At 37.8% G+C, this 26,916-nt stretch overlaps 1 protein-coding gene and 1 long non-coding RNA gene across 5 annotated transcripts in view; one reads left to right on the plus strand and one right to left on the minus strand.

Annotated features, from left to right (window-relative positions):
- The window catches only part of LOC132908201 (RNA-binding protein Musashi homolog Rbp6), a 780,290-nt gene that overhangs the window by 654,623 nt on the left and 98,751 nt on the right, over positions 1-26,916 (minus strand). The gene's annotated exons all lie outside the window — the stretch shown is intronic.
- LOC132907618 (uncharacterized) lies at positions 19,090-20,862 on the plus strand. The gene is made up of 2 exons (XR_009658228.1): positions 19,090-20,301; positions 20,386-20,862. It is a non-coding gene; the product is annotated as an uncharacterized LOC132907618 (long non-coding RNA).

Raw genomic sequence — 26,916 nt, forward strand, 5'->3', positions numbered from 1 at the left:
CCGAGAGTAGCCGGCCCTTAACGACCCAAGGCAGGTAACAACGTCTCCTTGCCGCTTCCTGCCTTATTTCACGCTCGTTATTAATTTATTTTAATTACACAAACCACCAACTCACCGGTAATCATCAATTATTGCATACTACCCGCGACCGCGTGTCTGCCTCGCATTACATCCCATCAGACAGCCCATTCCATAGATTTGCTGTTGCTAGCACGACCGACAGGGTCTTCCTCTCATCCACCAATTACGCGGGCGGAATAATCTCCGCGAGTTTTTACGTGTAGCCTCAGGATAGGCAAGGAACGGGGAAAGACGGTGGAAATCGACTGATCGAAGACCAGCTCCTCGCTGCTTCCGTGAGAAAAGTTTAACGGGGTCCTCGAATGCCTCGGAGGGACGGCGTGTTTTGCATAACCCGAGACAAAGATCTAAGTACTTAATACTCTATAACACTGTGTGACTTGGAAGTTGCATATTCATGTATCTATTTTCTTTTAAATTTTATTCTATTTCGTTAACGTTATAACAGTGCATTTAATAGCATAACATCGTACTGGCATTAAATTATCTATCATCCAACATCTATCAGGGGAATACTTAAAAGTCTAGAACATACAAATATTACAGTCGCGTGTACATATTTAATTCCATATTTGATACAAAGCGAAAACAATTCGATGATCCGCAAAATAATTAAAATCTTCGATCCAATTAATCACAGAACGCGCAGATTTCTTCTCTTTGGCCTTAATATACCGAACTGTCATCGCTGGCAACAGATCGTTAAAATTGTGCGTGAATGATCGCAACTGTATGCACCGGGTGCAGGGTATCACACGCGACCCCTCCGTAGCGGCGTCCTAGCTACGCATTCGCGATGACAGCGATGACAAATGATCCCGTTGTTCTTAAATAATTGATCGTGGTCGCGTTTCCTTCTTTTTCCATGCAACAATAAGCCCCGCAGTGGTGAAAACCTAGTGTCCAGGGGTTAATGTATGGTCAGATCATTATCGATTGTTCCCGGTAGTTAAACGGTTGCTGGTTTGCTCGCGACAGGGAAACGAGAGCCGATTTATGGAGGGATAGATTACGTTTAACCGATTTCGGTTAATTGTTATACGCCGATGAAGAGCGAGTTAACTCCTTTGTGCTGGCGACGCGAATTGGAGCCGACTCTCGACCAGTCTGGAATTAATTTTGTTTGTCCGGCCTCTAGATGATAAATGTCACGTTGATATTAAACGACTCAGCGCATCGTCGTTTTTCATGTAGCGAAACCTACAGTATGTTTGCGCTACGTAAACACTACGTGGCATACGCCGGAGATAAAACGCGTTGAAAGAAAGCGCTTCAGTTCCCTTTCGAGGAAACGTGAATTTAAGATGACGTTAATAGAGATTGGGAGTCCGTTGGAATTGGAATTTTTCTGGAAATACTTTGATAACCTAGAAGTATTAAAACGTTCTGGTACCACATGGATACCATCTGTGGCTCGTGGTGATTCTTATTGGACGAATAAAAATATGCTTCGTTTATACTGTTCAAATAAAATAAACATAAAAGCGAATCGCTGCCTAGAATTCAATTTAAAATGATATTTTCCTCTCATTAATTAAATTATATCTATCTTTGAATAATCAAATCGAATGGATAAAAAAGATACTAAAAAGCCAACTTCCGACAAGATCAATCTCCTTCCAGCAGATAGCTATAAAGTGAGAAATTGCGTTAGAAAGAAAAAAAGGCAGGAAGAGCTTCGTTCGTTAAAACTGTGCGCACACCTACGATGCCTGAAACATACCTGACCGTGGAACAAGAAAGGCCCTATACGTGAGATAACAGTCAAAGTCCGGTCAGGTGTGTATGTTAGGCGGGACAGGCTTGCCAATCACACGTCCGTCGACGCAACGCTTCCGAGCAATTAACCGGCGAACCAGCCGGCCTCCTTCGTCGTTTCGATCAATCTGTCAACGATCGATCTGTTCCTCGCCTATTTCATACCGAATATATACGAGGATCGACCATAAACATCACGGTGAAATACAGAAAGAAAATGAAAGGTGAATATACAGGCTGTTCCAGGATCGATGATTTATGGATATTATTCTACGTACAAAAATTAATCGAAGGAAAGGAATAACATTCTCTTTTTTTAAGATCTTTTTTTCAAGAAAATCATGATTGAAAATTCGTATACGCATTGAGCGTAATCAGTAGAAATGCATGGACGATACCTGTTTTAAACTCGATTTATTCTAAAAATGAGGTCTTATCATCGTTCGTAGCACAATCTTTGTATTCCATTCGCTCTGTAACACCCGCTACATATACCAAAGGAAGAATGAAAAGGAACAGATGGAAGAGCGACGATCGCGAACGATTAACGCGGCTATTTACGTAATTTTCGCTACATTTCTAATGGAATTATTTCCGCGTCCTGATTGGTCGACCACATCCGCAGTTTTATAGACACACGTGCGTACATACAAATCGTTTAGACGGTAACTTGATTATCGTTGAACACATTATCCAATTTAATTACCTTGCATCGTGTGGCGAATTTAATTTCGACGCGCATCAAATTTGAGCATTTATTTTAGGTAGCGTTGAATAAATAATTCTAAATGGTAAAGCAATGCCCCATCACAAAAACGTGAATGTATGCTATCCGACAGATTTAAAATACGGATGCATAGGTTTTAAAGTTACATCCGTTTCTATACCATCACGACCGGTTTACGCCGAGCTTTTTAATTAAATTTAAAAGTAACGAACGAGTATTTTTGTGCTAGAATTAAATCTAACGCATCCGGTAAAATGCACGGCGTTTAAACGCGGGAGCTTTTAACCGCAACGTGTGTTCCATAAAAGAAAATCGTTGATAATATCTATTCAAGTTGCTCGACTTGTAATAAGAGTAATTAGTAATTGCAAATAGCGCCAGACGTTCTGTTATCAAACTTGTTACTTGTAATGTTAACATCGATGTTTTACTCGATAATCTATTCTTTCCTCTTTATCTTAGATTTAATCTTGGACAATCACTTTAATCGAACCTATGTAGTTCCTTCGTTTCTTCAATGTCGTAAAAATAAATACAATCTGTATCTCAAATTTCTCGATGGAAGTGAAGGCTCCTCGAATGGTTCGGATTCGGGCGCGCGCAAGGGCCAGACAAGAACAAGAAACGTGGAACAGTTCACGGGCCGAGAATATGACAGAAGCCATTAATCGTGGCGTTTTACGGGAGCACACAACCGACGGGTGAAAGCCGCACAAAAGGCGAATTAATTCGGCAAATTTATTGCCTGGCAGCTTGGATGCCGGTCGAAATCGGCCGGTGGCACGAGTAGTACGCGAAAGGACGCGCGCACAAACTCTTGCCAAGAAACCTTTGACACCGAAACTCGCGGACTGGCCCCAACACCGTTAACCATGATTTATGATAATTACACACCGCTGCCAACTGTTTGAAAACTGTCCATCGTTCGCAATCAGCTGACCACGATGTCCGACATTCGATTCGCGCCGTCTTGGGCGTCGCTTAATGATTCCAGGAATCGTGCCTGCTTCCGAGAAGAAGCCGCCACAGACGCGATGTCTTCTTCGCTTTCTTCCAGCTTCTCATATTTCCTCCTTTTGCCAACCATTTGCTCCGTACGCGATATTAATCGTTCCATTATCTTCATTTCGATACTTTTCTGTTCGGTGCTTCGGTATTTTGGTGATTGAGATCGTGGTATGTCGAAGATAAGATAATTTAGATCATTTACAAGCAGAATTAAGGTAGGACAGTGAGGTCAGTGGGGAAGAAAAGTCATTCCAACTTGTTCGAAGGTGCAATGAGTTCACAGAGGGAATGGTTCTAGGGTATCGTAATGAAGAAGTTTAAATGCGTTGTGTTTGGAAATTTAGTTAACTGTCTGGCTCGTTAACGTGCCGCTACGAACGTAATTAGTGGTGCGGGAGTGAATTAGAGGAACACTTAGCGACCACCTCTTAGCATACTCAACGTGGCTTAACGGAATTACTATTCGCGTAAATAACATTCGTGTCACTAAATTGAAGAATCAAGCAAACAACTGTTTCTACAGATTGCTGATTTTTTGAAATTAACATTTGACGAAATCTTGTGTCTTTACAGCAGTGCATGTCCAAAAGATCCGACGATATTCTGCAACACTTATCAACGTCTCTGTTTCATCTCATGATCATACGTACAGCCAAATGCTTCATATTATTTCCAACGAAAGTAAAAATTCTTTCCGAAAAAGAATTTAAGGATCGTCAATGTAGTTTTCCAGTCATTCCATTATTAAATAATATTCATCTTTGTAAATGCCTCAATTACAGGTAACCATGGATCGATAGGAAGTAAATTATCCATTACTGGAACAAAAACAAGTCGGAAAATCGTTTATGTTGCATTATACGCCACGTCGACATTATTCAACGAGCAACTATGATTTCTGCACGGCCGATTTCACGTGTCGCCACGAGTCGCTTCTTACCATGACAACCAGGACGGCATTAACACTTATCTCTAAAGCTTTGATGTACGAATTAGAAACATGAACCAATTATTCAGCGGAGATGAACAGTTTTCCGTGGAGCTCGCGGCTCGATTAACCGGACCGTGGTTCGGTCAAGTGCATCATTAATCTATGACACGACTCGTCAGCGTCCAATGAATGAACGTCGAAAGTTGACCACCCTGCCCGGAAGACGGCTGGTAGCGGCTGTTAAATCGACAATTGCTCGTCCCTGGGAGCACCGTGGATCCGCTAATGATTCCCAGAAGTTCCACGGGAATATATCCCGACTAATCGCCTTATGTTCAACTGCCAGAACAAAACCCAAGATCGAATAACTCACGTTCGACGTGCCGCGATGTACCTTGCGACATTTTCGTCGTCGATTAATCTGATTTATAGCTGTTCCAGAATATACAGTGCACGTATTGAAATGATTGTTAATTATATCGAAGCTTGTTCGATTATGATTGAATCATTATAGATGACCGACAACCTAAAGAATTTACCATTCCCAGTATTTTTATGGAATATATTCTGGCACTTCCAATGATTATAGTGTTCATCAGAATTTTGAAGTTGGATGTTGTTTCGAGGGTTTCATAGCGTCTATACAATTTTTGTTGCATAAGAAAGGTATATATTTTTCTTTAATTTTGAAATTTTTCGACAGTTTTAATACTTTCTTTATGTAGAAGGTGGTGATCGTATTTTGATAATCCTCGTCATTTTATAAGGTCCATAGACCGATGGAACTTATAAATTTATGATAAAGATGCACGGATGAGAAATACGTGTATTTTTTTAATGAATTCATAGCTACACCGTTTCGTCGTTCTAATTGTATATAATACGATATCAACTTGAGGAATGGACTGACTTATTAGGAAGTAACAATTTAAACTGAGTAAATTTGACATTCAAAATTCGTATTAAATTTTGGAATTTAAAATTTAAATTGCAGTTGAACTTTAATTGCCTTACTCTCAAAATAAAGGAATTAGTATTCGTTTTTCGGTTAGAGTTAGAATGTCGAGTGTAATAACGATGAAAGTAACAAGTATTGTCTGGTATACAAAGATTTGCGACACGTAAAGGTCCGTCTGACAGAGCTATTTCCGTTTTTCAACTGACCCATTTTTTTTGTGGAGCAAGAGTCTGCGTGAAATGCAACCTTTCAAGAAAATGGAGTCGAGGATTTGTTCCAATAACCGGTTCCATTTCTTAGGCTCGACGAAACATATTGTAACTTTAGTGCCTATTTTCTCTTTCTCTTTATTTGCCTTTTACCTTGCTTGTTACAGTTTGCGCTGCTGTAATTCACAGAACAGATGCCTTGTTTTCGAGCGGAACAATGTTGAAAATAATACTACAAGAGAATAGAAACAGAAAATAAACTTCAAAACTATCATTACTATTATATAATATATAAACGTTCTTCCCGCTTTAACGCTTTTGACGTGTGTATATCAGAATGTACTATACATTAAATAAGTATATATAATCGTATTTCTATTCCTATTTTCTGTTTCAGTAAAAGATGAGATAAATTTTGTCAAAGACGGACTTGCCAAAAACCAAAAATATATATTTCTGGTGTTAAATAAAGAACCTTGCGGTCTCAGAACATGTCACTTTTGCCATAAATTTTCTTCGTTGCGTTTTGATTGGTACAAACTTACTCCCAATTAACGATCTCTGCTTTTTTAGATTAAATTTGCGGGTCGTCGTCCTTCGCGCGATCTTTTTTTTTCTACTCGAAACGAATTCGTCACGGTTCGAAGGTTAAATAGGGAACAGGGCCGTTCGTACGTATCCAATCGTTTCCTGTTCCTGAGCGGCGAATAAAACTTTCGCTCGGAAAAGCGGGCATTCCAAGGAAATCGGCTTCCTTCGCTCGAGCCGCGAAAAGTGAGCAAACACAAAAAAACGTTAATCAACTATTTCCATTTACGCTTCGAGTGAATCGGTTCGTCGCCGTCCCGGTCAAAGAATTTCAATTGAATCAGAGGATTAGTGACGACGATGGTAGATGGAGACGAGGCGAGTCCTTTTTATTTCTCCGTAGGCACCCCGTGCCCTCGTGTCCAAAGTAGGACGCTCTTTTCACGAGCAAACGCTCCAAGCAACGACTGGAAAAGGCCATTGAAAGAATTTCCATGTGCCGGCAATCGATACGCTTCGCCCTTTTGCAAAGAACAACGCTACCTAAAGCGACGTTGTTTGACAAAACATAGGATCCGTTGCAATAGTAGTGCAAACTTAATGTAAAAATATCTGATTAGATTTGAGGATTCGTAAAAAAGAGTATGGAAATCTTTTGGACAAGAAACATTATAATATTCAACCAGCAATGCAAATCGCGAATAAATAAATCTCTTTGACTTCTCGTCCATCACAGAATAGGGTCTAATCATGGTCATAACATTCCTACCACCGTGTAACCTAGATGTAAATACTGTAAATATGTAAATACTATAATCATTGTAAATAATATAATTTAACACCCCCCTCCCCTTCCCACTCATCCCCCCCCAAAATCCCACAACGCATAAAAGTAATACACCGAGGAGTCCTGTTTTGCGGCCAAGTTTCAGGACAAAATACAACACACACAAGAATACACAAAAATCACGCTCCAATGCGACTTAAACCCAAAAAACAAAAAAATAAACGCAAAAACCGAAAATCCACGACACATATTAGACCATGGCTACGTCGTACCGACGCGTATCGGTACTTTTGCCTAAACACACTATACTCAAATTCATTGTTTATTGTGAATCTCAAAAATGTACAAAAAATCAAATATTGGCTAAATAAACTATTAAAGAAAAAAAAAAAAAAGTCGTATGTAAATAATAATAATACCTATTCGTAATTTAGTACAAAAAATATTCTTTTGTACATGTTACATATAGAAAGAATACTCCCGAAGATGGAGTTCAAAAATAATAATACTAAAAATAATAAAAATAATAAAAATAATAAAATAATACTAAAAAAAATAAAATCTGCGATTAATGATTACGGATCGCGTTGCAAGCTGATATTGAAATTGTCAAATATTTAGAGCGGTAGAATTATTTTAATTAATTTCGTAGAATTAAATTTTCAGTTATCTTATTCACGTTTAAGAAAATACAAATCTCTTCTGATTGACCGAAAGATCAAATACCTGCGAGGGTAAAAAACAAGTTTATTATACTTAACCCTTAGCTGTTAATCTTACACTTTCAAACGACCCAAAGGCTGATTGATGACAAGTTTTGTTTTGTTCCAGTTACGTTCTTCCCCTCAACATAATGTTATCTGCTTATTTATTAGTAGCAAATATTTATGGATAATGAATAATCATAGTTAACTACAGGTTCTTTACCTCAAAAACTATACAAAACGAAATTTGTAAACGAAATTTAGCTCGTGACAAATATAAATTCTCCTAATCTGTGCATTGTTTTGAAATGTATATAAAACTCTGTTTGCTTAAGGTTAATAAACAGTAAGGTAATGAGCTGAAGGGATTAACTTGAGAGCGGCAGGGTACTGAGACTTTACAAGGGTTAGTCATCCTTACCCCCGAATTTTAATTTTCCCTTTTTAATTTTCTCCTAATATGTACTTTCACCTCTCTTTGTTTGGTCAACCAATCAGGAAACAGAATATTCGGCATTTGCAGGGTATAAAAAGAAAGCGCGTTTGATTTTTCACACCATTTGAAGCTTCTAAACTGTAGTGAAGAAGTGTACCCTGTCTAACATCCACCTCACCTGTTTAAAATTTACCTCGTCCGTCTAACATCCACCTCACTCACCTGTTTAACATTTACCTCATCTGTATAAAATCTACCTGATATTCCTAACATCTACCTCAGATTCAACAAAAATTTGAGACGATAATAGTGAAAATAGTGACATAGTGAGCAAGTGTTATACAGTGACAATCATGGGAATAAGAAATAGAAACAGACGTGAACGAAGAGGCAAATATCAGAGCCGTCGGATCCAAAATGTAAGTACTAGTGTTTGAAAGAAGTAGGAAAGAAAAAAGCCAAATGTATTAGTATCTGTCCGTGCAATATTATTTTCTTGAAGAATTAAGTAGAAGTAATTTCATTGATTAAGATATTTGTTACGTAATGATAAATTCCTTTGATGCTTGAAAAAAATACTCATTTTTAACAAGATTATCTCGCGCAAAGTTCGAGCCAAATTCATCAATTGTATTTCATCACATGACTGACTTTTAATATCTATGCACAGTTTAATGATCAACATTTTATAGTTTTGCGCTTACACACGTCAATGTTTGGATACACAACAGATACATATTGCACGCATTATCATAAAACACGTATTTGAAACATTATAGAATTTGCTCAACATAATTAACAAGTAGTTCTAATAAATCATATGAATTTTATTATTTTTACAGAAAAATGTACAACTCGATCAACCAACACAATCTGTGGTCAAAGACAGTGACCACATTGTACAAGAAATATTAAAAGATCCAAAACTAACGGCAAAAGCAACGTTCGTGACATTAATGGATTATTTACGTTCGTTAGAAGACACTATAATAACAGATGATACTAAACACAATTTGCATCTTCTGCAATTCTGTACATTTGATAGGATGTCTTCGATGTTTATTGAATGTGATGAAAGTGAGAAGACAGAATGCAACGAAAAGGACGAAGAGAAAGAAATAAGTCAAGAACAGGCAAAAGAAACCAATAGTTCGAAAGATTCTGATTCCAAAAATCAATCAAAACCTATTGATATATCGACTGAGAGTTCCAACAAAAAGCAATTCTCGATAAATAGATTATTTGAACAACAAAAAGAACGCAGCTATTTCTCCGTGAATAGAGGAATTACACGAAACTTTGGACAAAGATTCACTTCTTTCGATAAAATGCATTCGTCTTCTTCGTTTCCTAAGTCTTTCGCATCCTACAGATATAAAAAATCCAAACGAACCGATTTATTTTACTATGGAGAAAACAGCGGATATTCTAATAATTTCCCAATTAGACCTTGGTTAAAAAGGAACGTAACAAAAGAAAAGAAGGAATTATCCATAAGATTTGCTGCTACTAATGAAAGCAAAAGTTTTACATTTGATAAAGAGAAGAGCGAAAAGCGCATGAATTGGAGAAGCGAAAAGCACATGGATTGGAGAAGCGAAAAGAAGACGCAAGAACATTACTGGAGAACAGTAGCATATAAAGGATCAAAACAACATAATCTGAAATATAAAGATGAGAGTACGCAAACAGACAGCATCTGTCCGACGAACAATGTTGAAATGGTTTCAGTCGGAACAATGTGGCCTGAACAAGAACTTTACGGATGTCCAATTGAGGTAAAATTACAATTACTATTTGATTCTCTATTTGATTACTATTTGATCCTTATAATTATTCTATCATATAAACTAAATGTCCTAACATGATATTAATTTTTTCTGTCCAGGATAAGGATATAATCTGGGAACTTAATTATAATCATGAAGCAGACATTAAAGAATTATTCAAAATGGCATATCAACAACTTTTATCGTACAGTACATCGCTCTCATCAACGGATCGTAGTTTCGATGCACAGGCATTTACAACTCCAGACACCGATGACGCAGCGGCACTATGGCCCACAAACTTATTCAGTGATACAAATAACTTCAAAAAAGCCATTCGTCCTCCTCCTGGTTTTCCTGAAGTACCACAATATTCATCGCTAACGTCGAATATTTTTAATCCTGAAGATGCAATGCTGCCTTCCTTAACAGATAATTATGAGCTGAATTCTCTAATCAATTCAGTGACGGTTATACCCCCAGCGCCTCCACCTATGCGACATCTTTATTACGATTATCCCGAATTTATGGAATCACCTACTTATATTAAATAATCTATAAAATAATTATCTGTGATACTATTTTTTTTTCTAGTTTGTTTTTGCTTTTTTCTCATATTGCATTCATTATTATAAAACACGTATTTGGAACATTATAGAATTTGCTTTACATTTGCTTTACAACATTATAGATTTTTGCTTTTTTTTTTCTAGTTTATTTGTTTGTTTTTTTTTTTTTTTTAATTTGTCCAGAAGGACATTTTGTAAAGTATTATATATCAGTTATTAAGAAAAAAAAAAAAAAAAAAAAAAAAAATAAATAAATACCCCCAGCGGGGTGATATCTTCGTGTTTATTAGATTATATATTTATGTAATACTATGGTAACAGGAAAATTTTTATGTATATATACAAATTATACAATACATGTAAGTTGTAACTTGTAGCAAGAAAATTTGTATGTATATATAAAAATTTTACAATAAATGTAAGTTGTAACTTGTAAATATGTCACTTGTAACAAGAAAATTTGTAAATATATATATATAAAAATTGTACAATAAATGTGTTTATTATGCAAGAAGTCGAGTGTGTTTTAATCATACAATATTTATTAAAAATATATACAACATGTAAATTGAAAGTTTAAGTAAACTCGGAGAATTAAAAAATATCTTTCTCTGTATTTTATGGCGTAGGCATAAATGACAAATTCATGGGCGATAACTGACTTCCTGGTGTAGCATCTGCGTCCTCTCCTGCGGACCGTCCTGATTCCCAACCGGACTGCTTGGTGATCCCCAGGTGCTCCTGGAGAATCCAGCACTTAATTTCAACCCCAATCGGAAGTCGCGGTGGCCCTCGCGCGCCTCGCGTAGGCGCGTCCACGTGTAACGCTGCTACGTGTACGTTTCTTTCCGCAGTTTCCTTCACCCGCTCCGCTGTTTCCTTCCGCAGCTTAAAGAGGAGCATAGTTCGCAGAAGAAGGCTACGGCCTTCCTGCCCCATCCCATTCTTTTTTCTTTTTTTGTCCCATTGTATACTTGTTTCAAAAATAACCCTAATGAGAGTCTCGGTTTGAAAGATGTGTCATAGCAATTGAAAGCCTTAATAGTAAAGAAATATGTTTAATTTTATGACTGTATCGTATTATTGCGACTCGACTACTTACATTTGCGCTACAGGTAACAGGTTGCAGCAGATACCCGTCTTAACGGAGGGACGAGTCATATTTACATAAACAGTCGTATGTAAAGTAAACAGCCTAATCTTCAGCGGCTTATACCCAAACGTACTATATTACAAAAATACAATGACAACAGGCTACATCCCCCCAGAAGCGTTCCTATACCTAGTCGAAAAAAATTACCTCCAAGACCAAAACAATATCCCGATAATTTTCCACATAAAAAGAAAAATAGGGATAAAGACAATACTCTACGAGGAAAACTTAAACGGACTGACTGCAGACACCAGGTGGAGGTACAACATGGCCCTCCCCCAAAAAGACACTAAAGACAAACACAGAAAAAACACAAAAAAATATTGGTGGATTCCAAACCCATAAGAAAATATAAGTGAAAACTACCAATTCAACAAAAAACCATTCCTACCACCGTGTAACCTAGATGTAAGTACTGTAAATATGTAAATACTGTAATCATTGTAAATAATATAATTTAACACCCCCCTCCCCTTTCCTCTCATCCCCCCCCCCAAAATCCCACAACGCATAAAAGTAATACACCGAGGAGTCCTGTTTTGCGGCCAAGTTTCAGGACAAAATACAACACACACAAGAATACACAAAAATCACGCACCAATGCGACTTAAACCCAAAAAACAAAAAAATAAACGCAAAAACCGAAAATCCACGACACATATTAGACCATGGCTACGTCGTACCGACGCGTATCGGTACTTTTGCCTAAACACACTATACTCAAATTCATTGTTTATTGTGAATCTCAAAAATGTACAAAAAATCAAATATTGGCTAAATAAACTATTTAAAAAAAAAAAAAAAAAGTCGTATGTAAATAATAATAATACCTATTCGTAATTTAGTACAAAAAATATTCTTTTGTACATGTTACATATAGAAAGAATACTCCCGAAGATGGAGTTCAAAAATAATAATACTAAAAATAATAAAAATAATAAAAATAATAAAATAATACTAAAAAAAATAAAATCTGCGATTAATGATTACGGATCGCGTTGCAAGCTGATATTGAAATTGTCAAATATTTAGAGCGGTAGAATTATTTTAATTAATTTCGTAGAATTAAATTTTCAGTTATCTTATTCACGTTTAAGAAAATACAAATCTCTTCTGATTGACCGAAAGATCAAATACCTGCGAGGGTAAAAAACAAGTTTATTATACTTAACCCTTAGCTGTTAATCTTACACTTTCAAACGACCCAAAGGCTGATTGATGACAAGTTTTGTTTTGTTCCAGTTACGTTCTTCCCCTCAACATAATGTTATCTGCTTATTTATTAGTAGCAAATATTTATGGATAATGAATAATCATAGTTAACTACAGGTTCTTTACCTCAAAAACTATACAAAACGAAATTTGTAAACGAAATTTAGCTCGTGACAAATATAAATTCTCCTAATCTGTGCATTGTTTTGAAATGTATATAAAACTCTGTTTGCTTAAGGTTAATAAACAGTAAGGTAATGAGCTGAAGGGATTAACTTGAGAGCGGCAGGGTACTGAGACTTTACAAGGGTTAGTCATCCTTACCCCCGAATTTTAATTTTCCCTTTTTAATTTTCTCCTAATATGTACTTTCACCTCTCTTTGTTTGGTCAACCAATCAGGAAACAGAATATTCGGCATTTGCAGGGTATAAAAAGAAAGCGCGTTTGATTTTTCACACCATTTGAAGCTTCTAAACTGTAGTGAAGAAGTGTACCCTGTCTAACATCCACCTCACCTGTTTAAAATTTACCTCGTCCGTCTAACATCCACCTCACTCACCTGTTTAACATTTACCTCATCTGTATAAAATCTACCTGATATTCCTAACATCTACCTCAGATTCAACAAAAATTTGAGACGATAATAGTGAAAATAGTGACATAGTGAGCAAGTGTTATACAGTGACAATCATGGGAATAAGAAATAGAAACAGACGTGAACGAAGAGGCAAATATCAGAGCCGTCGGATCCAAAATGTAAGTACTAGTGTTTGAAAGAAGTAGGAAAGAAAAAAGCCAAATGTATTAGTATCTGTCCGTGCAATATTATTTTCTTGAAGAATTAAGTAGAAGTAATTTCATTGATTAAGATATTTGTTACGTAATGATAAATTCCTTTGATGCTTGAAAAAAATACTCATTTTTAACAAGATTATCTCGCGCAAAGTTCGAGCCAAATTCATCAATTGTATTTCATCACATGACTGACTTTTAATATCTATGCACAGTTTAATGATCAACATTTTATAGTTTTGCGCTTACACACGTCAATGTTTGGATACACAACAAATACATATTGCACGCATTATCATAAAACACGTATTTGAAACATTATAGAATTTGCTCAACATAATTAACAAGTAGTTCTAATAAATCATATGAATTTTATTATTTTTACAGAAAAATGTACAACTCGATCAACCAACACAATCTGTGGTCAAAGACAGTGACCACATTGTACAAGAAATATTAAAAGATCCAAAACTAACGGCAAAAGCAACGTTCGTGACATTAATGGATTATTTACGTTCGTTAGAAGACACTATAATAACAGATGATACTAAACACAATTTGCATCTTCTGCAATTCTGTACATTTGATAGGATGTCTTCGATGTTTATTGAATGTGATGAAAGTGAGAAGACAGAATGCAACGAAAAGGACGAAGAGAAAGAAATAAGTCAAGAACAGGCAAAAGAAACCAATAGTTCGAAAGATTCTGATTCCAAAAATCAATCAAAACCTATTGATATATCGACTGAGAGTTCCAACAAAAAGCAATTCTCGATAAATAGATTATTTGAACAACAAAAAGAACGCAGCTATTTCTCCGTGAATAGAGGAATTACACGAAACTTTGGACAAAGATTCACTTCTTTCGATAAAATGCATTCGTCTTCTTCGTTTCCTAAGTCTTTCGCATCCTACAGATATAAAAAATCCAAACGAACCGATTTATTTTACTATGGAGAAAACAGCGGATATTCTAATAATTTCCCAATTAGACCTTGGTTAAAAAGGAACGTAACAAAAGAAAAGAAGGAATTATCCATAAGATTTGCTGCTACTAATGAAAGCAAAAGTTTTACATTTGATAAAGAGAAGAGCGAAAAGCGCATGAATTGGAGAAGCGAAAAGCACATGGATTGGAGAAGCGAAAAGAAGACGCAAGAACATTACTGGAGAACAGTAGCATATAAAGGATCAAAACAACATAATCTGAAATATAAAGATGAGAGTACGCAAACAGACAGCATCTGTCCGACGAACAATGTTGAAATGGTTTCAGTCGGAACAATGTGGCCTGAACAAGAACTTTACGGATGTCCAATTGAGGTAAAATTACAATTACTATTTGATTCTCTATTTGATTACTATTTGATCCTTATAATTATTCTATCATATAAACTAAATGTCCTAACATGATATTAATTTTTTCTGTCCAGGATAAGGATATAATCTGGGAACTTAATTATAATCATGAAGCAGACATTAAAGAATTATTCAAAATGGCATATCAACAACTTTTATCGTACAGTACATCGCTCTCATCAACGGATCGTAGTTTCGATGCACAGGCATTTACAACTCCAGACACCGATGACGCAGCGGCACTATGGCCCACAAACTTATTCAGTGATACAAATAACTTCAAAAAAGCCATTCGTCCTCCTCCTGGTTTTCCTGAAGTACCACAATATTCATCGCTAACGTCGAATATTTCTAATCCTGAAGATGCAATGCTGCCTTCCTTAACAGATAATTATGAGCTGAATTCTCTAATCAATTCAGTGACGGTTATACCCCCAGCGCCTCCACCTATGCGACATCTTTATTACGATTATCCCGAATTTATGGAATCACCTACTTATATTAAATAATCTATAAAATAATTATCTGTGATACTATTTTTTTTTCTAGTTTGTTTTTGCTTTTTTCTCATATTGCATTCATTATTATAAAACACGTATTTGGAACATTATAGAATTTGCTTTACATTTGCTTTACAACATTATAGATTTTTGCTTTTTTTTTTCTAGTTTATTTGTTTGTTTTTTTTTTTTTTTAATTTGTCCAGAAGGACATTTTGTAAAGTATTATATATCAGTTATTAAGAAAAAAAAAAAAAAAAAAAAAAAAAAAATAAATACCCCCAGCGGGGTGATATCTTTGTGTTTATTAGATTATATATTTATGTAATACTATGGTAACAGGAAAATTTTTATGTATATATACAAATTATACAATACATGTAAGTTGTAACTTGTAGCAAGAAAATTTGTATGTATATATAAAAATTTTACAATAAATGTAAGTTGTAACTTGTAAATATGTCACTTGTAACAAGAAAATTTGTAAATATATATATATAAAAATTGTACAATAAATGTGTTTATTATGCAAGAAGTCGAGTGTGTTTTAATCATACAATATTTATTAAAAATATATACAACATGTAAATTGAAAGTTTAAGTAAACTCGGAGAATTAAAAAATATCTTTCTCTGTATTTTATGGCGTAGGCATAAATGACAAATTCATGGGCGATAACTGACTTCCTGGTGTAGCATCTGCGTCCTCTCCTGCGGACCGTCCTGATTCCCAACCGGACTGCTTGGTGATCCCCAGGTGCTCCTGGAGAATCCAGCACTTAATTTCAACCCCAATCGGAAGTCGCGGTGGCCCTCGCGCGCCTCGCGTAGGCGCGTCCACGTGTAACGCTGCTACGTGTACGTTTCCTTCCGCAGTTTCCTTCACCCGCTCCGCTGTTTCCTTCCGCAGCTTAAAGAGGAGCATAGTTCGCAGAAGAAGGCTACGGCCTTCCTGCCCCATCCCATTCTTTTTTCTTTTTTTGTCCCATTGTATACTTGTTTCAAAAATAACCCTAATGAGAGTCTCGGTTTGAAAGATGTGTCATAGCAATTGAAAGCCTTAATAGTAAAGAAATATGTTTAATTTTATGACTGTATCGTATTATTGCGATCCGACTACTTACATTTGCGCTACAGGTAACAGGTTGCAGCAGATACCCGTCTTAACGGAGGGACGAGTCATATTTACATAAACAGTCGTATGTAAAGTAAACAGCCTAATCTTCAGCGGCTTATACCCAAACGTACTATATTACAAAAATACAGAAGCGTTCCTATACCTAGTCGAAAAAAATTACCTCCAAGACCAAAACAATATCCCGATAATTTTCCACATAAAAAGAAAAATAGGGATAAAGACAATACTCTACGAGGAAAACTTAAACGGACTGACTGCAGACACCAGGTGGAGGTACAACATGGCCCTCCCCCAAAAAGACACTAAAGACAAACACAGAAAAAACACAAAAAAATATTGGTGGATTCCAAACCCATAAGAAAATATAAGTGAAAACTACCAATTCAACAAAAAACCATTCCTACCACCGTGTAACCTAGATGTAAGTACTGTAAATATGTAAATACTGTAATCATTGTAAATAATATAATTTAACACCCCCCTCCCCTTTCCTCTCATCCCCCCCCCCCCAAAATCCCACAACGCATAAAAGTAATACACCGAGGAGTCCTGTTTTGCGGCCAAGTTTCAGGACAAAATACAACACACACAAGAATACACAAAAATCACGCACCAATGCGACTTAAACCCAAAAAACAAAAAAATAAACGCAAAAACCGAAAATCCACGACACATATTAGACCATGGCTACGTCGTACCGACGCGTATCGGTACTTTTGCCTAATCCACCCTGCAACCGAAATTCATTGTTTATTGTGAATAACATACACATGTAATACTCATCTTCTTGGACAATAAACGTTATAAAAAAAAAAAAAAAAAAAAAAAATCATGGTCATAACGGACTTATGCGAATTTTAAATGTCAGATCTCCGATTACAAAATTACTAAAATTTAACAAACAGCAGTCGCTTACTTGCTTTATGATACACTAAATGTTCCAAGCAAACGTTATTTCGTTTCGGGACTAAAGTACTACGCAGCGTTATTTATCGAAGTATATTAAAACCCTATGGATGAAGTACATCCTTTCATCTGGAATGGACTTTGGGTAATGTTAAATACACTGTAAATAGGAATGAAACGTTATGTGGTATCAGTTCAAATGTCCGACATATTTATAAACATCATATTTTCTTTCCAACCGGAATATACGCAACTTCATCTGTTATTTATGCAGTTCGCTTCATTATTCCGTGACCCCAGGCTCACAAAAGAATTCTCAGTAAACTATTACTCGTGAAACGAGCAAGAAACATATTTACGTATGCAAAGGTATTTTCATCAACGATCAAGCTTCCATTTATTTCTTTCGAGAATTCCTACTTGTCGCTACCTACACGCAACAACAGTTAATACTTTAACGATCTGGATGTTTCTTGCGAACAAAACGTTCACGCAACGCGTTACCGTCTGCTTCGTTTTTTTCTCTTTAATTACTGGTGATCGAGTAGAGGAAAGGGGCCCGGAAGTTCCTCAATTAACCAGTCCTACTCGAGGTGAAGGTCGAATATTTCTGCTCTCCCCTATGACCGTATATCGCTACGACGGCCACGATTCCACGAAAGTCCCCTATGTCCATGCGTCCACGTTGCTCCGTTCGTACGTAATCTATCGTTGATGAGCACGACGGATCGGTTTCTTGCTTCGAAGACCCCCTCCCCTCTGAGTGATTATAGCAAAAACTGGTCGAACCTCTTGAACCGAAACCGACGACGCAGTCTCTGAGCGCTTGTTAAGAGATCACCTCTCTCTACCTTCGATCCGGCCAACATCGTCATGCGTTGCCTCTCATGCTAATAGTTCTCGTTTCTTTGCTCCCTCCGGGGACCACATCGTGTAGCAAGGTCGTTCTGCAACTTCCGTGAGTACGTGACGCTGCTTTTTGTCAACAGAGTCTCTCAGGATACTGGATTGTGTAATAGCCTCCGGCGGACGCAGGTAGAGCCGCGAAATTGGTGAAACGGAACAGTTTACATTCGCTACTAGGAGGATTTAAGCGTGTGAATTGATAGAAATCTAACGAGGATCGGAAATTTCCATGATTATAGGCTGAGGTAATATCTTCATAGTGATTGAGGGCTGGCTGTGTTATCTGTCGTACTGGAATTCCTTTTTCTTGCTGTCCTTGCGTTGTTCCTTCTTATTGCGGACATTCCCTTTTCGTATCCTTACACTGCTTTCTTTATTGGAATTCCATTTTGCTGTCCTTGCACTGTTCTTTGTTGTCGGAATTCTTCATCCTTTGGGTGACCGTGTCCTTCCGTTAGTAGAATTCAACCTAGAATCCCTTCTGTGATGGGATTCCATATGAATACAAATTTTTCTAATTACACATTCTAATTCCATCGCGATATAGTGTACATTTTCCACAGCTAATCTACGATGATACGATAACGAAATAGAATTTATTACACAGAGAAATTTCATCGAAATACCCTTCCAATCGATCTAAATACGCAATTTCAATCTTTTCAATCGAATTCTCTTTTCAATTCAATTCGAACTAACAAAATTCAAAGAGAAAAGTAATCAAGACCAGTTTTGTGCTCGTGCAGCTCGACCGTGTCAGCGTCGCACATCCGGCGTGAACTTAACATAAATTACCGAGTCGAGACTTCAATGCCACTTCCCGATCGGGCTAGCGGCGTAATTCTAAGCAGTAGTCTGCGTTGCGCGGACCGTATCAGGAAACGCCTTTCATTATTCAAATTACTCTGGCTAATCCGCGCCATTATCAGGTGCGCGATCCATTTAGAAGTATATCTCGACGGTAGTGCGAGTTAACGCGGTCGGCTTATCGCGCCAGTAAATTCGGTTTACGATCGCCACGGCCGAACGATCGGCTCTCTAGATCGACAGTTATGACGCCGTGAACGAAACACGAGCCACGAAGAAACCTTCCACGTTCCTCCGCGAGCGAGACAAAGAAGGACCAACGAACGAACAAACATACAAGGGACAAAGATGAAAAAGAAAAAGAAGGGGGAAAAGAAGAGGCGACGTGGCCGTGGTACCGTGGCCTTTTATCTTGATGGTGGACCAAGCGTCATAGGGAGCGAACCATTCGACCAAAGGCTCGTGCAACCGTCTGGAGATCGAACGTAGCGATATCACGGCGAGTACACAGCGATACCAGTTACACAATGAAGTCTGAACACCAATTACCCGAGAGAAAAAATGCCCCGCTCGGCGAGTGGTCCCGTCTCTGCGCTCGCCCAGCTTCGCGCAACGGGGCCTTCGCTTCCTCATCTTTGTCTTCTGCCCGCCACCAACAGAAAATAATATCCGGATAGAGGAAGGGGAAAGGACCAGGTAAAAATCGTCGACATAGGCGGCGATTTTTCGAGAATTTACCGGTTTCGTGGCTCTATGGTACAGTGATTCGTGGGTGGTGGCACGAGAAAGTTTAACGACGTTCTCTGTCAGTTTGGGTGGCATGATACGTTAGCGGACGATACGTTTCGGTCGTTAAGACAATAACGATAAGCAGGCTCAATGTTTGAAGAGTAAGTCGATCTGGTACGTCAGAAGTTTATACAGAGGATTGCTTTCGACTCCCGGTTGGCACGCATTTAGACTGCATAACCACGAACGTGTAATACGTAGTTAATTATACAATAACACTGACTGAGGAGGATATTCTCAATTTTACGCGTGAACTCTATATCGCCCGCTCCGGTAAGAAAGATACTTCATTTGGATATAGATGATTCTGTAGAAATGCAAATTTATATCCTCTTAATTGTCGAGGAATTATTGTAGATTTATTTTGGAGAAAATACATAGAAATAGGGAAGATACGAAGGAAGTGGAGCGTTAAGTGAATTGTTCTATACATTCTTACATGAGTTGACATATTTACGTGATTATTGTTTCTTCTTTGGTGTATGTATATACTCCCATAATTCAAAACTGTTTATTGCGCTGCGCCACAGTACAAAAGTCGGTAGAACTTCGAAGTCGGATATTATTATTTTTCTCTACGAGTTTACAAAAAGAAGAAAACGTTACAATAGGAATAATACGTGATGTTATACTTTGTTCCAAATATATATATATGAAGTTCCAAGAAATAATTTTATTCTTTAGAAAATGAGAATTAAAATTGTAATATTATCTCGAAGTAGCAAACCAAGATCCTGATTTGCCATTATTGCTAGAAAATACAAAGAGAACTTCCATAACGTTCTAGATATAAGAAATAGCTATAAACAAAGAGGAAATAAAGTGTTACAATTATTATATAAGTATAGTATATAACGTTTTATGTAAAGAAACATAAGAAACCTCCTACATAACAAGCATTAATAATATCTGATAAAGCATTAATATATAATTAATATATATATAATAAAGTATTAAAATAAGCATTAATATAAATGTGTTATATTGACAACTAGTAGAATGAGACTATATATCGAGACAAGATAATAACGTCACAGTGTAAAAATATTCAGATTGATGTGCTACGAATATTAGCATTAATAATATCTGATAAAGCATTAATATATAATTAATATATATGTAATAAAGTATTAAAATAGCATTAATATAAATGTGTTATATTGACAACTAGTAGAATGAGACTATATATCGAGACAAGATAGTAACGTCACAGTGTAAAAATATTCAGATTGATGTGCTACGAATATAAACCTTCACAATAATATCACAAGATAAAGACGTCATCTTATCCAGGTTAACGACCAATTTATTTTGCCCTATTTTTACCCTAAAAGCGATCTTTCACATTTATCGTCCCAATAGTACGCAATGCCGAAAGTTATTTCCCGTGTATAGACACAGGCTTGCGGGATCCAAACATGCTTCCAAAAATCTATCCAACCACATTGAAAACTCGTATCGTCATCGAGAAAAGTCCCAGCCAGTGATTTGATTGTCAGAGGGCAATGTCCAGGTTCGTATTTGCGTTTCTGGAACGCGATAATGTGTAAAACGATCGGTCGATCTATTGTTCGACTCGACGAGGACGTTCTGTCGAATCGTATTTCCCGGCGGGATGGTTGCGCGCGCACGTGCAGTAGCGGCGCGCAATCTAAACCGTGCTACGCGGGACAAAGAATAAATGGAACAAAAACGCAATTATCGGGAACAACGGATTAATTAGAGGAATCAAAAATCACAAACAAATGGTCGGAGCGGACCGGTTTTGGCGGTTGTGCGAGCGCGTCCGCCTCTGTCGCCCCTTGGCGACCATGGAACGCCATTGAGCCGCGCGCCATCCATTCAAATGATCTGGCGTGCGGGGAATTTGAACGCGCGAAACCGGCCTCGAACTCCGCGGCGAACAATAGCGGCGCCCTTCGTCCGATAATTAAACTGACGCGAGCTTTTGCGCTCGTGGCAAGTGACGGAATCGCGTTAATTCGCTCGCCTACACAATACACGACCGCTCCTCCATCACGGATGCCACGGCCACTCGAATTGCTCTTCCCGTGCCTGTCTCTCTCTCTCTGGACTAATGTCATAACCGAAAACTATTGTCAGTCTCGTTACTTTTGCCTGCGAATATCTCGTTTCATCAAGCTAAGCTCGAAGCAGCTATTTACGATCTGCGATGGATAAAATCTGTCAAAAGAAGAAATCGTTGATAACTGATGAGTTTTGAATGGATTATTTTACTCTAAAAGTAAAATTTTTTAAATTAGAGATCAAAAGTGGTTAGTTTGAAAGTTTACGGTGATGTAACCGTTACGTAAATTATTAATCTAAGAATAGGTATACGAGCATTTTCCTGTCACAAGCTTCTGGTAGTTTCTATTTAGATCAGATACTTTAACTATCTACATACGGGATATTCATTAATATTTATCGGTTTCTCATTAATCGGCCGTCTTTCGAACCGGATTAATAACATCCGTCACTAATCAGCGGACGGCGTGTCGTCCGGTCAATTGTTAATTCCACGGGAAACTCACGGAACAAAAATCGACAAAATGAGAGAGACGACGTCGAAAGTTCGAACGAGAAAGAGAGAAAAAGATCAAGAAAGGAGAAAAGAGGTAAAAACAGCAAAAGGAAGATAAAAGTCACGAGCCTTAACCGTTCGCTTCTGAAGTTCTTCGTGCGCCAGCGACGAACACATGTTCACCCCTGTAATTCGATTATTGAACGCAAGACGATTTATGAATGTATGTGTATACAAAAACGTTCTAGAATGGAACAGTTTTGCGTCCGGATGAACAACAGCCACAACGAGTTGGATGATTAAACTGCGGTCTTTCGTACTTACGAGTGGTAACGGAATCACGTTAATTCGGCCGCTTTCCGCGTGTACACACTGTACCCGGTGCTAAAGATATTCAAATTACACGTCAATTTTAACCATCGGCCCGCGGGGATGCGGCCGACAAGCTCGCGGTAGCTCTCGACAAACTCATGGCATTATTGACTGAACTAAAATTGATCCCAGCAGACAGCTTTCCCTCTATATGCGCCTGTGTATAATACGTCTGTATGTTCGTGTATGCGTTCTATCGAATGATAAGCCGACGAGCGATTAAAAGGGTTACGCAGTACCACGGATACGCGAACGTCGAACGCGAAGGAACGTGAATCGTCCCAGCATGAACTTTCTGAGATAGCTGTTACATAACTTGCAATTTTTCTACTATAGACGAATAGAAATAGACAAAAATTGATTAGATTGATTAATTTAAATAAATAGTCGGTTTTCCTCAAGAAACTATATCTATCTCTTTGAATAACAAGAGACAGGAAATAAACAATAACAAATTCCACATCTTTTTCTATACTTTCCATCCGAAAAAGATGAACCTCTTTCCTAATACCTCATAATTTCAAGATTTGCTCATCATAAAAGAACTGATCCCTAAACACCTGCTACTCTTCAAATTCACATCAGGCCACAACATACCAAAGACATTTGCCAAAGTATCAACAGCTTAGAAGACCCTGGTCAGTAACGATCGTCAGATAATAATGAAACAAGAGCCACAGTCGCGGACAGCTCGAAATCGCAACGAGCATTGCTAGCACGCAAATCATCGAATTGATACGCGATAACCTGCTGCAACCGCACGCATGTACGATCCGCTTGCTCCGTTTCATCGCGCAAATCGAATCGGCCCGTGCGCAGATTAAAACCGTCGACCGGTTGTCGTCGGTGTTTGCGCGACGTATGTTTGTCGATACACTTCCAACCGAAACGAAACGATTCGTTGGATGAACGAACGATGACCATCCAACCGGCATTTTAATTGCTAATTTAATTAAACGCACGTTGCGACGATGACGACCACGTAATGTCGTAGTCGCCCATCGTTCCATTACCTTTTCCTGGTCCACCTCGTCGCGTCGTCGCAATTAAGACATTATCGACCAAGCCATTATTAATGAATTCGTCGCGGACCAGCTACCGATCTCGCGTCCTCGATACCAGGTTTCGTGTTCGCCCTTTCGAGTCCGGAGAAATTCGAGATATGGTAATCGGCTCGCTCGGCTAAGTGGAAGATCGCACGCGTGATCTCCAGGATTTATCGCTGGGGGAACTGTGTAAGATACGCGAATCGCATTTGGTGATCGCTGATCGATTTTGTTTATTACTCCGTTGATTGAAAAACAAAATCGTCAACGAGCTTATTAAGTTTTGAGCTTTCTTCGCAACTTCCTTCTTCAGTGGTGTACCTGACTGTAATTATTTTTAATATTTCCGTTTCACTTGAAACAAGAAATTATAAGTTAATAACAACAAAAGTGTATATCACTAAACCCCCGTCCCTTAGATTAGATATTTATAACGTTATTTTGTTATATACTATATAATATTAAATATTAAATATCAAGTGATTTCCGTTTCACTTGAAACAAGAAATTATAAGTTAATAACAACAAAAGTGTATATCACTAAACCCCCGTCCCTTAGATTAGATATTTATAACGTTATTTTGTTATATACTATATAATATTAAATATTAAATATCAAGTGATTTCCGTTTCACTTGAAACAAGAAATTATAAGTTAATAACAACAAAAGTGTATATCACTAAACTCCCGTCCCTTAGATTAGATATTTATAACGTTATTTTGTTATATACTATATAATATTAAATATTAAATATCAAGTGATTTCCGTTTCACTTGAAACAAGAAATTATAAGTTAATAACAACAAAAGTGTATATCACTAAACCCCCGTCCCTTAGATTAGATATTTATGACGTTATTTTGTTATATACTATATAATATTAAATATTAAATATCAAGTGATTTCCGTTTCACTTGAAACAAGAAATTATAAGTTAATAACAACAAAAGTGTATATCACTAAACCCCCGTCCCTTAGATTAGATATTTATGACGTTATTTTGTTATATACTATATAATATTAAATATTAAATATCAAGTGATTTCCGTTTCACTTGAAACAAGAAATTATAAGTTAATAACAACAAAAGTGTATATCACTAAACCCCCGTCCCTTAGATTAGATATTTATAACGTTATTTTGTTATATACTATATAATATTAAATATTAAATATCAAGTGATTTCCGTTTCACTTGAAACAAGAAATTATAAGTTAATAACAACAAAAGTGTATATCACTAAACTCCCGTCCCTTAGATTAGATATTTATAACGTTATTTTGTTATATACTATATAATATTAAATATCAAGTGATACTTATAAGAAGTCTTTTTTTCCCTGACAAGGATTCGTCACCCTTCTGTGGTTAAGTATCTATGGTCAAGGAACAAGAATAGGGACAAATGGATTTACGAACCTAAATCGCTACCGTTCTACTCCTGACGGTAGTCAAAGCGCAAAAAAAATCAGAAGGGCGTTACGAAGAGCTGTTGCGGAGCGAAGCGCGGACTGGATCGAAGCGTCGTGATGCAGGAGAGGGCTCGAACGGCGCCAATGCCCATCGACAGTCCTCGACGCGAGGAGCAAGATCGAGAAGGTAATCCTAGTGACTCGAGCGTACCCATAACGAAACCCATGCTAGAGAGGAAGTGAGACGGTGAAGGAGAGAAAGAAGGGCGGAGGCGGGACGGGTACAAGGAAGTCCTCAAGGTTAATCGCATCGCGGCAACGGAAAGCTATTGCCGTGGCGGAAAGTCGAGGAGGAGACGACATTGGATAAGGAGAGCTGGGGCCATTTATTCGATTCACGGTAGAGCGAATACGAACCTACGTCTAGACGTACAAACGGCCTCGTCTCTTCCTATCCCTTGCTTCTTTTCTCATCTTCTTTCGCTTATCCACGACTTCTTTCTCTCTTTTCATCTCCTCCTGCCTCTCTTTTCCTTCTTCATTTCCACTTTCTTCCCCCGCTGCCTCGTTTCTACCCTATCGTTCCTCTACGGTCCTCCACTTCTTTCTCTCGATCGGTCCCTCCTTCCGCCGCCGAATACTCCGTCAACTCGTCATTTGCCACAGCAACTTGAACATGATACACCCTTCGTGTTCGTGTACATGTATCGAAGGAGAACGTGGTGTTCCGGATCAACGAAACCGGGCCTGTGGTCTTCCGCCTCGTCAAGGTTCGGTCGACGTTGAATCTGATCGCGAATTATTATCCGATCTCTGGAGGAACCGGCATTTGTCACGCTCGACCTGTGTCCTCCCTCTTTCTATCGTCTTCCTCTCTTCTTCTTCTCCTTCTTCTTGTACTGGCTCTGGATTCTGGTCCTTCGGTTCAAGGCAACCTTTGTTACGCCATGGAATCAATCTCGTTAGCCGCGATCGTTACCTTCCTGTGCCCTCGAGGAGCGACCTTTTTGCGACAAACGGTCGCTCTATTTTGAAAAATCCTCCTGGCCGATAGATGTATGATGCGCGTTTGTTCGGCTTGAATAGGTTGCTTTATTGTAGGATACGAGAAATGGAGAGCATTGTAGAAGATTTCGAGTGAAACGTGTAAGATTATGAGACCTACTTATTGATCCATCCATTTAGATAGAATATCGGGAAAGTTTGTCGGAAATACTTTTAATTGATTAGATAGTAGTTTATGCGGAGTATTAGCTAAAGTAGTTTATAATTAGAAGTAGGAAGTCGAAGTAGCATCGCTTGTTTCCGTAATTAGACACATTACGGGGAGACGACTTCAATTGAACGGGTCGTAGTTGCTCTCTAATTATAAGACACACGATGCAGACCGTCTTGAGACAGAAATTCGCAACGGTCGTGAACTTTTAGTAGAACAGGAAGAAACAAAGGGGTAAGTAGGGTGAAGTGCGATGAAATTGAGAATCGTGAAGAACTACATACATATCTTTTATTTACTGGATCTAATTTACCTCTC

Source organism: Bombus pascuorum, chromosome 6 (genome assembly GCF_905332965.1).
Source record: "Bombus pascuorum chromosome 6, iyBomPasc1.1, whole genome shotgun sequence".
NCBI lineage: Eukaryota > Metazoa > Arthropoda > Insecta > Hymenoptera > Apidae > Bombus > Bombus pascuorum.